The sequence below is a fragment of the Mus caroli genome, unplaced genomic scaffold, assembly GCF_978045245.1.
Source record: "Mus caroli unplaced genomic scaffold, Mus_caroli_1 scaffold_6, whole genome shotgun sequence".
NCBI classification, from domain to species: Eukaryota; Metazoa; Chordata; class Mammalia; order Rodentia; family Muridae; genus Mus; species Mus caroli.
In genome coordinates, this window is record NW_028227261.1 from 59,966,460 (window position 1) to 59,980,452 (window position 13,993).

At 41.2% G+C, this 13,993-nt stretch overlaps 1 protein-coding gene across 2 annotated transcripts in view; it reads right to left on the bottom strand.

Moving 5' to 3' along the window:
- Positions 1-13,993, bottom strand: part of Fggy (FGGY carbohydrate kinase domain containing) — a 369,309-nt gene that overhangs the window by 342,668 nt on the left and 12,648 nt on the right. Inside the window, exon 1 of one of the 2 annotated variants that reach the window (XM_085839181.1) lies at positions 2,100-2,215. The exons of the other annotated variant lie outside the window; for it this stretch is intronic. The gene's annotated coding sequence lies outside the window, so the exon portion shown is untranslated. Of the gene's footprint in view, positions 1-2,099; positions 2,216-13,993 lie in introns of those variants that run through there. 2 annotated transcript variants of the gene reach the window in all.

Here is a 13,993-nt window from a genome sequence, read left to right on the forward strand (position 1 = left end):
TCTGGATTCTGAATCTAGGAAAAGAACCTACCTGTAAGAGAGTCCTCACCATGAACAGAAAGTATAGTATAACCCATTCCAGTGAACTCAAACTGTACCCTTGTCTCCATAAGATAGCTAGTGCCAGGTACAAGTAGAAATTCAACAAGTCCTTGGGACCCAGTGAATGAACTGGGTATCCTAAGAATCCACCATTAGGGAATAATAAAAGATGCAGTGCTTACTATCTGATAATCTGCTAAGTGGTCTGTTTACACTGCTACTTCTGATCCTGAAAACCACGAAAGAAACTATTGCCATCCCAATTTTATTGATAAGCCCTAGCCAAGTGAAGCAATATATTCCAATAGTTTATACAAAACAATAAGTAAAACAGTGAGCTATCCCCTCTCTCCTCAAATCCCTTAATGTGGCTGAAGATGTTTTGCTGCCTTCTGATAGCCTCCCATTACTAGATGCTGATGTGCTGGGGACTGTGTTGAAGGCCCTTGCCTACTGTGCTGAGGTTAGCTAACCCAAGAGCCAGGCTGTTCACCTTCAAAGTTTGTTTTTCAACAACACTAGAATGCCTCTTTCTAGCTTCTCCAACTTAGAGAAACTATTCTAAGACACGCTATAGGATGCCTACAGCCCTCTGGGAGCCAGGAAGGCATTCTCCCAGCAGTACTTGCCTGAGCTTCTCAGTTCATGGTTTTCTAAGAAAGAGATCCTAATTCAGCATTCAGCTCCACTGTCTCTCCATTATTGTGGTTTTAGTCTCTTTGGGAGTTGTTTCCACACCTGGAACCTGAACTCCAGCAAGTGTGAGTCCTTGGGCACCCAGATTCCCTGAAACAAGATCCCTTGCCCTCTTATTTTATGCCCTTTTTTTTCTCTGTTACAAGTACAGTCCTCTGTGTCCTGAACTCTACACTTAATCGGTACCCAAACCTAAGAAATAGAGAAAATATTATTTTTTCTAATTAGGAAATAATATTTTCTAATTGAGGAGAAATACTATTTCTAATTGAAAAAGAGGGGGTTAAGATCACCATTGTGTTGCTTTTTTTTCTATCAAGGGCTTATTGAATTACAGAAACCAAATCAATGAGGTTAGCAAACTTATCACTCACTATATATCTCCGCATCACACAAGCAGCAAACACCAGCCCCAGGATTTAAACACAAGCATACAGTAGTGAGTTTTGGACACTTTCCACAACATTCAGCTAAAACTAAAAATCAAAGCCTTTGCAACTTCAATAACAACAAATGCCACAAAAGCTGGTCTTTCTTGAGCTATGCCCTGCAAACTCCCCACCTGACTCTATGATCTCATTTAATCTTTAGCTGAGCAAGTAGGCAGTGTGGAAGCCCCATTTCTCAGGAAAATGAGCTGAGGTATTCAAAGACGGCACTAGGTGAGGCATAGCAGCAACAGAGGGGCTATAATTCCAGGTCAGGTCACTGAAATTCCAAAGCCTGCTTTATGAATAATGAGGAATGGAACTTGGATTTCAACTCACTATTTTGAGGCAAAGAGGAACACTCTAAAAAGAAAAGCAGTTGTAGAGGAGGGCATTCAGGAAAGAGAAGCCCATGGCCTCTCGATGGCAAAGAGATAGAAAAATAATGAAGAGAAATTCAAGCTGTGCACAAGTCCTGAGACATACCTAATATCTCAGGCTACAAGATGCCTTAAAACTCAGGTAATACCAAGCCAGACCCCAGCATGGGCTGCACTGACTCCTGGCCCCTATTTATGATCAAAAGGCTGTTCCATGCCATAAATATTTATATGGTTCACTAAATGATGGCCTGTATAAACATTGTGAGAAGCGTACCACAGGAAGGCATAGATTTCACAGCTGATTGTTTTGCAAGTGTACAAGTTATTCAAATGCCACATGAGGATAGGCGGGAGACCTGGAAACTGGGACTGCTCTCTGCAAAACTATTTCAGCCATCCCTAGAAGGGGGTAAATGCTACAAACTCTCTGCTCAAAAACAACCCTAGGGAATTGTGCTGTCCCTGTATTCCCTTTCTTTCCCCTCAAATAACCTAGTCACAGTGATGACTACTTCACAGCACCACATCCCTGGAAAATGGAGGGACTTACCTTAGATTCTGCTTCTTAAAGAACCACTCCTCTAGGTTCAGTTTCGTTGGAGACAGCCTACAGAAAGTAAGTCCCAGGCCAGGGGAGAAAACTCAATTCAGTGTCCTCTTTGAACAGTGATCTTTGAACTCTCCTGGGAGCTCATGTGCTCCAGCCTCATGCAATTTAGTTTTTGGTTACATTGTAATCCAGTTTAGGTAAGAAGGGGAGATGAGGACAAGCAACAAGTAGGCCTGTACTGTTCACTTCAGTCTTATTAACAGAAAAGATTCACCACTCCTTTAAGAGTGAATACTCCTGCAAGTATCCCACATGCTCTAAGATGGTGAGAAAATTTCGTACAGGAAGGAAGGAGTCAACATGACAATAATACCTGATTCTCTATGGCTTCTATCAGCATATTCAGGATTTTTCTTCCTCTTAAAGTAAAAGGCTATCTTCTATGACAGCCCACTTCTCCTCAGCTTTGTAGCCTGGGAAACATTTTTTAGACTTGTCTCATTGCCAGTGCTAGCTCAAAAGAAAATCCTCAAGTGTTTCTTAGATTCCCAAGTCTATGGAATTTGTGCCAACTAAACAAAATATCTCCCATCCAGATTTACCTGTGGCCTGATTTAAACCTACAGGCAGCATAAGTGTGCTTTGGATCAAGTCTGGAGTGACTATCAGGTCATGATATTAGAGTAGTGGTTCTCAACCCTTTGGAGTCCAATGACCCTTTCACAGGGGTTGCCTAAGACCATCAGAAAATACAGATATTTACAATTTACATCATGATTTTTAACAGTAGCAAAAGTACAGTTATGCAATAGCAACAAAAAATAGTTTTATGATTGGGGGTCACCACAACAAGAGGAACTGTATTAAAGGGCCAAAGCATTAGGAAGGCTGAGAACTACTGTACTAAAGAGAAGGAAGGGAATAGGCAGACCCCACCCCTTGTCAACAACTGAGAAGCTCCTAGGAGCACTTCATTAGCAATGTCTAGCACTCACCTATAGCAAAAGGCCTGGCCTAGTGCAGGCAGGGGGGAGAAAGGGAGGATAGGAGGAAAGTAAGGTAGATATGCTCCTTATCCAACAAATAATAGCTGCCTGAATTCCTGCCCAAGAAAAGCCCACAATACCGAAAAGAATATGTCAGTACTCAGAGACCCAGACAACTTAAAATACTAAACCAAAACAGAGCATGCACCAGCCAAACCACCTGTCTGCTCAAAAAGCCATCCACTCATCCCTGGAGTTCACAGTCAGTCAGCCAACTGTGAAGACCTAAAGACACTGAATACCAGGGTTTCACCTGTGAAGCCCACAACACAAAGATCCTCAAGCCCCGCCCAGACATCATGCATCATAAAAAAATACGAACCATGGCACTCTTTGTTTCTGAGCTTAGAGGTTCTGGAGAAAAACTTCAAGCAGGAGTATAGACATTATCCTACAAAGAGACGCATGAGAGATGCACGGCTCCGTCCTGACAGGGAAACATGTGAGGGAGCCCCTTAGCCATCTCTATCACCAATGCACAATGAAGAAAACGTTCAGCACAAACACACACTCATTAAGAAGCTGATGGATGGGTGAACCAGGGCTGGGAGAAAGAAAAGCAATACCCCAACCCCAATATGTATACCACGGACTGATTTGGAGTAAGTCATTTAACATGTCTCTTCTGAACTACAAAACGATACTCACAAACTCTATACTCCAAGTGATTCCTGTTACTGGTTGGCTGTTCCCTCAGTCTCTGCTCTATCTTTATCCCTGCACATTTTGTAGGCAAGACAAATTTTGTGTTGAAGGCTTTGTGGTTAGATTGACATTCCCCTTCCTCGTCTGGAAGTCTTGTCTGGCTACAGGGGGTGGCCATTTCAGTCTCTATATCCCCTGTGGTAGGAATCTAAGCTAGGGGTTACCCTGATAGATTTCTCATATCCTCTCCCATCTAATACCTCCAACTAGTCACCAGAGATGCCCCCCACTTATTTCCATTCTCATTTCCAGCCCTCTTTCCCCTCCTTTCCCCTCCCCACACCTGGTTACCATTCCCACTCCCCTCCTCCCCTCCTCTCCTATCCAGTTCCCTCTCTCCATCCACCTCCAATGGCTATTTAGTTTCCCTTCTGAGTGAGATTCTAACATCCCGTCTTGAGACCTCCTTACTACCTAGTTTCTTTGGGTCTGTGGTCTATAGCATGCTTGTCCTGTTCTTTATGGCGAATGTCCATCTCATTTGAGAGAGTCAACCCCTGACACTACTTATAATATAATACTCTGCTATGCTTACAGACAGAAACCTGGCATAACCTAGCATAGACTGAGAGGCTACATCCAGTAGTGATGGAGGCAGATTATGTTTGTTTTTGTTTTTTTGAGACAGGGTTTTTCTGTGTAGCCCTGGCTGTCCTGGAACTCTTTGTAGACCAGGTTGGCCTCTAACTCAGAAATCAATCTGTCTCTGCCTCCCAAGTGCTGGGATTAAAGGCATGTGCCACCACTGCCCGGCTTGAAGTGAAAATCCATGAAAAAATATCAGCTGGAGTCCAAGGAGTCTTGTAGAAGAGTGGAGGACAGAAGTGAGCAAGTTGGGGAGGTCAAGAAGACCTACAGAGTCAACTAACCTGGGGCCATGGGGCTCACAGGGAGCATGCTGGAGCTGGACCTAGACCCCCTACACATCTATAGCAAATGTTCATGTATGTTCTCTAATAAGTGGAGCAGGGGCTGTCTCAGTCTCTTTTCCCTGCCATTGGATTCTCTTTCCCCTACCTGGACTACCTGGTTGGGCCTAGGTGAAAGAGGATGTGCCTAGTCCTGCTGCAACTAGATGTCCCAGGGTGGGATAGTACCCAAAGGGAAGGGAAAATGGAGAGAGGGATTTGTATGGGTGGGACTGGGAAGAGGGGAGGGAGAGGAGCTGTGTTCAGGATGTAAAGTGAATAAAAAATTAGAGTTGAGAGAGAGAGAGAGAGAGAGAGAGAGAGAGAGAGAGAGAGAGAGAGAGAGAGAGAGAGAGAGAAGGGATGAGCATGGAAGGAATTTGAAAGGGGTAATTCCTTTATAAATAAAAGTTCGATGGCACTGGAGGACACAGAAGAAAAAAGTGCCATACACAGTACAGCATCATCACCCCAGGTGCCAGAGCCAGCAACTCAGAAGGGTACCTAGCCTCACCGCAGCCCCGGCACTGCATCTCCTCCTGATGGCATGGTCTTTTAAAAAGTATTATCAAAATTACCAAGACCCGCCAACATCAAAGTAAATGGTGAGAAGCTTAAAGCAATCCCTCTAAAATCAGGGACTAGACAAGGCTGTCCACTTTCTCCATACCTATTCAACATAGTACTTGAAGTCCTACCCAGAGCAATTCGACAACAAAAGGAGATCAAAGGGATACAAATTGGAAAAGATGAAGTCAAAATATCACTTTTTGCAGATGATATGATAGTATATATAAGTGACCCTAAAAATTCCACCAGAGAACTCCTAAACCTGATAAACAGCTTCGGTGAAGTAGCTGGATATAAAATTAACTCAAACAAATCAATGGCCTTTCTCTACACAAAGAATAAACAGGCTGAGAAAGAAATTAGGGAAACAACACCCTTCTCAATAGTCACAAATAATATAAAATATCTTGGTGTGACTCTAATAAGGAAGTGAAAGATCTGTATAATAAAAACTTCAAGTCTCTGAAGAAAGAAATTATAGAAGATCTCAGAAGATGGAAAGATCTCCCATGCTCATGGATTGGCAGGATCAACATTTTAAAAATGGCTATTTTGCCAAAAGCAATCTACAGATTCAATGCAATCCCCATCAAAATTCCAACTCAATTCTTCAACGAATTAGAAAGTGCAATCTGCAAATTCATCTGGAATAACAAAAAACCTAGGATAGCAAAAACTCTTCTCAAGGATAAAAGAACCTCTGGTGGAATCACCATGCCAGACCTAAAGCTTTACTACAGAGCAATTGTGATAAAAACTGCGTGGTACTGGTATAGTGACAGACAAATAGACCAATGGAATAGAATTGAAGACCCAGAAATGAACCCACACACCTACGGTCACTTGATCTTCGACAAGGGAGCTAAAAACATCCAGTGGAAGAAAGACAGCATTTTCAACAAATGGTGCTGGCACAACTGGTTGTTAACATGTAGAAGAATGAGAATCGATCCATTCCTATCTCCTTGTACTAAGGTCAAGTCTAAGTGGATCAAGGAACTTCACATAAAACCAGAGACACTGAAACTTATAGAGGAGAAAGTGGGGAAAAGCCTTGAAGAGATGGGCACAGGGGAAAAATTCTTGAATAGAACAGCAATGGCTTGTGCTGTAAGATCGAGAATTGACAAGTGGGACCTCATGAAACTGCAAAGCTTCTGCAAGGCAAAAGACACCATCAATAAGACAAAAAAACCACCAACAGATTGGGAAAGGATCTTTACCTATCCTAAATCAGATAAGGGTCTAATATCCAATATATATAAGGAACTCAAGAAGGTGGACTCCAGAAAGTCAAATAAACCCATTAAAAAATGGGGCTCAGAACTGAACAAAGAATTCTCACCTGAAGAATACCGAATGGCAGAGAAGCACCTGAAAAAATGTTCAACATCCTTAATCATCAGGGAAATGCAAATCAAAACAACCCTGAGATTCCACCTCACACCAGTCAGAATGGCTAAGATCAAAAATTCAGGTGACAGCAGATGCTGGCGAGGATGTAGAGAAAGAGGAACACTCCTCCATTGTTGGTGGGATTGCAAGCTTGTACAACCACTCTGGAAATCAGCCTGGCAGTTCCTCAGAAAATTGGACATAGTACTACCGGAGGATCCAGCAATACCTCTCCTGGGCATATATCCAGAAGATGTCCCAACCGGTAAAAAGGACACATGCTCCACTATGTTCATAGCAGCCCTATTTATAATAGCCAGAAGCTGGAAAGAACCCAGATGTCCCTCAACAGAGGAATGGATACAGAAATTATGGTACATTTACACAATGGAGTACTACTCAGCTATTAAAAAGAATGAATTTATGAAATTCCTAGCCAAATGGATGGACCTGGAGGGCATCATCTTGAGTGAGGTAACACAATCACAAAGGAACTCACACAATATGTATTCATTGATAAGTGGATATTAGCCCAAAACTTAGGATACCCAAGATATAAGATACAATTTGCTAAACGCATGAAACTCAAGAAGAATGAAGACCAAAATGTGGACACTGTGCCCCTTCTTAGAATTGGGAACAAAACACCCATGGAAGGAGTTACAGAGACAAAGTTTGGAGCTGTGATGAAAGGATGGACCATCTAGAGACTGCCGTATCCAGGGATCCATCCCATAATCAGCTTCTAAACGCTGACACTATTGCATACACTAGCAAGATTTTGCTGAAAGGACCCAAAGATAGCTGTCTCTTGTGAGACTATGCAGGGGCCTAGCAAACACAGGAGTGGATGCTCACAGTCAGCTATTGGATGTATCACAGGGCTCCCAATGGAGGAGCTAGAGAAAGTACCCAAGGAGCTAAGAGGATCTGCAACCCTATAGTTGGAACAACATGATGAACTAACCAGTACCCCGGAGCTCTTGTCTCTAGCTGCATATGTATCGAAAGATGGCCTAGTCGGCCATCACTGGAAAGAGAGGCCCATTGGACTTGCAAACTTTATATGCCCCAATATAGGGGAATGCCAGGGCCAAAAGAATGGGAATGGGTGGGTAGGGAAGTGGGGGGCGCTATGGGGGACTTTTGAGATAGCATTGGAAATGTAATTGAGGAAAATATGTAATAAAAAATATTAAAAATTAAAAAAAAAATTACCAAGACCCAGCGTCCATGCATCTCAATGAACTCCTACACAGAGCAGCCATGTAGAACAGAAGCTTCTCACTGGATTTCCTACTTCAACTATTTATATTTGTGCACTTATCCAACTCCAAAATAAAAATCCAGGGCAGAGTCGGAAGTAGAAAAAAATTCACTTCATTGTATTTGGCTTTTTAAAATTTTTTTCTATATGTTATACCATACCCACATAATCATTTGTTTACACACACACACACACACACACACACACACAGTGTTAGTTTGTGATGTTTTTATTTGCAAAATATGTTTTAATTTTATGTGCATTGGCGTTTTGCCTGCATGTGCTGGATCCCCTGGAACTGGAGTTACAGACAGCTGTGAACTGCCTTGTGGATGATGAGAATTGAAACTCTAGAAGAGCAGCCAGTGCAGCGCTTTTAACCACTGAACCATCTCCCCAGGCCCTGCAAGATTTCTAATAATAAAGTTTAATTAAAAATGTTACCTATTCTGAGGTCTTCCCATCCTATCTAAAATCTCCATTTATGTACACACACACACACACACACACACACACACACACCACAGTTTTCCCTATGGTGCACAGACTTACGTTGCTGTGGTATGAGTGATTATGTCCTTTGCATGGTGGGTACAGCTTTTATGGATGAGATCAGGATGCTTATGTAAGAGGCCCAGGAGGTACTTCAAGGAAAACCTAATGTGCCTAGTAAAACTGCATATGGCAGCTAAGTGGTTTCTTGCATTCTATCCCACTCAGCCCTTCTCTGAAGAATAAAGACACATTTGTTACTGGCCCAGAAGCTGTGATTCATACTTAATGAGAACTCAGTGCTTTTCTATTTTCTTTCTTTCTTTCTTTCTTTCTTTCTTTCTTTCTTTCTTTCTTTTTTTTTTTTTTCTGTTTTGAGGCTCTTCATGCTTTGTAATGAGCCATTTTTTAAAGATAAATACAAGGCTACAAGAAATGTTCCAGTTAATATTTTTCTTGTTGTAATAAAGCAAAAGCAACATGGGAAGGAAAGAGTTTGTCTGGCTTACATATCCAGTATCACAGTTGACTTTTTAAGGAAAACCAAGGCAGGAGTTTACGGCAGTAACCTGGAAGCAGCAACTAAAACAAAGACCATAGAAGGACAAATGATTACTGCATTGTTCCTCATGTGTACCATGTGCCTGCATGATACCCATGGAGGCCAGAAGAGGGCATCTTATCCCTTGGGACTGGACTTAGAAATGGTTGGGAGCAACTACGTGAGAGCTGAAAACTGAGCCAGGGTCCTCTGGAAAAGCAGTCAAGTACTCTTAACCTCTGAGCCTGATTTACATTATGGTAACAAGAAGGATTAATGAGTTGTGAGATTGGAAGATTGTTAATATATAAAATAATCAAATAAATAATTTTTTAACTAAAAAAGAACTAAGGGGTTCATCTAAAGAGTTCCAGACACATGATAATCAACAGTGGTGGTCTAAATAAGAATGCCCCATAGGCTTAGATATTTCAACACTGGTGCCCACTGGGTGGTGCTGTTTGGGCACAGTATGGAACCCTTGGGAAGTGTAGTCTTCCTGAAGGAAGTACATTACTGGCATATAGCTCTTGGATTTGTGTTTAGAGTTGAAGATGTGGACTCTCAGATTTCTGTTCTAGTCTCATCCCGCCATGCCTTCCCCCACCATTATGGATTTTACCCCTGGAACCTTAAACCAAAATAAATTCTTCCTGTTCTAACTAGCTTTGCTCATGACAGTTTATCACAGCAACAGAAAAGTAACTAACACCACAACCATTCTGTATATCACAGATTCCTCTTTGTGACGGCCGTATTTCCTAACAGGGAGCCAGCCACCTTTAATAGAAAGGAAGGAGCGAAGGATGGAATATCACTCTCATGCTTCCCAGATGAGTATCCATGCGTCCTCGGGGTCAGCTCCCTTCTCCAAACCCTACTGGCACCCAAGTTCACTAAAACTATGGGCTTGGGTTGAAGATCTCCATTGAAGATCTGTCTGTAAGTGGAAAATGGTTGAATTGGCACAAAGTGGGATGAGTATACTATATTAAATGCAAAGCCTTTATTTTAATCCCTGATATGATGCCCGCCACCAAGTTATAGCTGTAACATGGAAATTATATGCAAACATGAATTACTTGCACGTACACTCTTCTTTCTGGGAAATGAATTCCTGACCCTTCTTTGAATTATGAATAATTTAAATATATATGCAGTTTCTCCCCATCACTTTCCCCTCCAAGAGGCTGCTGTTGATTTGCTAACATCATTAACTACAAAATGATTCTCTACAGAACTAACCAGTCCTTCAAAGTAATGCCATAGTCATTAGCATTTTGGCTGAAATCCACAGTTTTTCCCAGAAATTCACTCAAATTAAAACAGCAGAAGAACCCACCAACCTTAATGAGGATATCAGATAGACAACTCAGGCTGCCTCAGGGAAAGCCACAAAATCTATTCTGTACAACAAAACACCTGCCTGAGACAAAAGCCAGAATGGCTGTGGTCTTTGGTCTGTTTTCACATTTACTTGTTCATGAAATGTGGAGAAGTATCTTTAAGGCCCAGGGAGAACGACGCAGTTCTCAACCTATGGGACATAATCTCTTTTGTAGGTCAAATTACCCTTTCACAGAGGTCACATATCAGATATCCTGCATATCAGATATTTACATTACAATTCATAAGAGTAGAAAATTACAGTTATGAAATAGCAATGAAAATAATTTATGGCTGGGAATCACCCCAACATGAGGAACTGTATTAAAGGGTCACAGCATTAGGCAGGTTAAGAACTACTTTAGGCCATAAAGGATCAGTTATCTGAAAACCAAATATTCAATTTGAAAAAATAAAATGGTCCTCTATTCCTCAAACACACACCTGCCAGGATTATCTTGGGCTAAAGCACCAATGTAAACATGACTAGGCTGCTGCTCTTCCACAGAACCTCCTGAATACTTCTCTCCTGTAGCCCTTGTTTTCTCCCTGAGATCAACCCTCTACACTACATACCTGTAGAGCTTCCAGTTCGCTGCCTTTGGCCTCACTGTTCTCTCTTTTGAAACACAAATAATAAGCGGGCAGTCCTCAGAGAGAGAAATAAATGAACACATTTCCAGATTCAAAGGAGTGAAGGGTTAAAATCAAAACAATACTGAGATATAACTTCAACATAACAGATTAGCGGACATTGGAACTCTGAAAATACCCACTTTCAGTTAGAGCATCAGCAAGTATACTTTCCACAGCAAAGCAACTCACTCAATCACTGGTTAAACGACTGGCAGTATCTGTCAGCTGTTACAGTCTACCTTTACCCAACAGTTTAACTTCTAAGACCTGAGGAAGCATTGCTCACCATAAAGCTAAACAAGCATGTCCACTCTAACACCTTTTATAAATGCAAGAGCACCCTTGCAAGAAAAAAGAAGAGAAAATTTGCACATGTTTATTGAGAAGAGAGTTTATAAAAATGATATATCAGTAGTTATCCAAAAGAATAAGAAAAGAGCTACAGAAACATGCCAATCATATATTATTAACTTAAAAGCAAATCCTGCCAAGCTGCCACGCTGCCAAGCTAAGAGGTTGAGGCAGGAGGATCAGTATGAGTTCCAGGCTACTCTGTATTTACAGAGTGAGTTCCAAGCAAACCTGAGCTACAGTATGAGACTCTGTTTAAAAGAATAATAAATAAATAAATGAATAAAATAAACAAGCTCATAGATTATACAGTATGTCCCCTTTTGCATTGTTTCTTAAAAGAATAGAGGCCTAAGCATACCTGGAACATTATTACTCAGGAAAATCATAAGGATTAATTTAAATATTCCTTCCTCAGGTCCCATGCTCTTCCCCTGGGAGTTCACTAGAGAGTAATGTTTCCTGCATTTTTCAGTAATTACATTCACATGCATCTAACCTCTTCCTATTTATTTTTGAAATAGCCTCTATCTTCAGTCAAAATATTCCTGAATATTTTCTGTGGCAACCTAGGGTACTATAAAATTTACCCTTAGTCAAAGGCCATACTAATCTTGCCTACAGCCCCAGAGTGCCCACAACAGCTGGGCAGAGAACAATGCTTCTGAGATGTGTGGCCTTCGCAGGTATCAGACAGGGTTTCAATCATCTGTGCTTTCCACCCGTGTCACAAGGCAACTTTTTAAAATCTTAAATAAAACTTATTCTAATATTAAAGTTGCCACATAATTCCACTAGCGCAGAATTTGGTAAGCTAATTGAGTCTGATCTATCTAAACCATTCTTGATTTTATAGAATTTTTTCCTACTTTTTGACCTTCACATCCCTCCCTCCCACAGTCAGTTAGCAGAACCCAAGTGACTCAGCTTTCGGCCTTGTGTGCAGAAGACTTCAGAACAGCTCAGCCACAAGTCTAGATGGCCAAGGACGAGCAATACACTCACCCTAATGTATATCACTCCTTCTTCAGTCGTCCCTGAACCCAGCCCCTACAAACTGCACTGTATAAGGACCCACCCCACCCCCACTCCTGAACTCTCCCTCATTGAGTTATCCTTGCTAATGACAATTTCAAAATACACTCCTGGAGAAAAGTATGCTTTGTTTGGGTAAGAATATAATTTTCCTTCATATAACAAGCCCATTTTCCCCATCACTCTATTTACTCTTTACTTCTAATCATGGAGGATGGGAACTCCATTTCAGGATCGTTCTACTGTTCATAACTCCATTCTAGCCTCATTTTTGCATAGTTCCCTTTCTAAGAACTACTCCATTTGGGGGCATCTTATATTTCCTTCTAATACACTTCTTTGCCCATGATCCTGTGGCTTCATATAGTAAAAAGTCCTCCATTATTACTGATGCCTTAGTACCTCAAAAATCCCTTCTTTACTTTCAAATAGTCCCTTCTATATATTTTATTCAAAACTTGTAGCTGGTAATTTCTATTTCTAGCCAAAGAAGGGTTGTAAGAACCATATCCTCCACCCTTATAGTGATTCTTAAAAACACTAAATAAATAAATAAATAAATAAATAAATAAATGTATGTCTCAGACTGTTGGAAATCTGGCAACGTTCACCATTAGAGAAAAATTAGTAAGAAAAAAAAAGATAATTCCTTCAATTGCTCCAGCTGAATGCCTGGGGACTATGTGCAAACTATGTCACACATTGTCATATGTGCAGATGGAGTACAAGAGAGGAGAGAGCTGCATCAGGAAGACGCTCAAAGTACTGCACAGCAGATCCAAGGCAGAAAAGCAGAAGCACCCGGAAGCACTACAGTAAAAATTCAGTGGGTCACAGAGCCCTATAACCTATACTTTCATATCAACCAAGGAAAATCATAGCTCACAGAGTGTTAGGCAAAACGCAGAATACAGAATAGTGTTGTGGGTCCAATTGACAAGGCATAAAACAAGACGCCAAAGGATCAAACTGTTTCCAAATAACTCACACATGCCCTTGAACAAATCTCAAATGTATTTACAAAAAGTACAAAGAGGAAAAAAAAAAAAGAACATCCATGGTATAAATATATAATGGTTGTTTTTTTTTTTTTAATTAGCATGCACAGGGCTAGGAGGATGGCTCAGCAGGTAGGAGGACTTGCTGCATATGTATAAGGATATGAGTTTGAATGGCCAGCATCTTAGGTCTGTGCCTCTCTCTCTCCCTCTCCCTATCTTTTTTCTTTCTCTCTCCCTATCTTCCTTCTTTCTTTCTTTCTTTCTTTCTTTCTTTCTTTCTTTCTTTCTTTCTTTCTTTCTTTCCTTCTTTCTTTCTCTTTCTTTCTTCCTTCCTTCCTTCCTTCCTTCCTTCCTTCCTTCCTTCCTTCCTTCCTTCCTTCCTTCCTTCCTTTCTTTCTTTCTCTTTCCTAAGCTCCAGGACTGTAGTAAAACCAGACAGATCCTGGGAGCCTACTGGTCATTGAACTTCAGTAAAAGCAGAGTTACAGAATACGATGTCGTTCTCTGTCCTTCACACAAACACTCATGGACACATATATCCACATACACAAATGTATACCC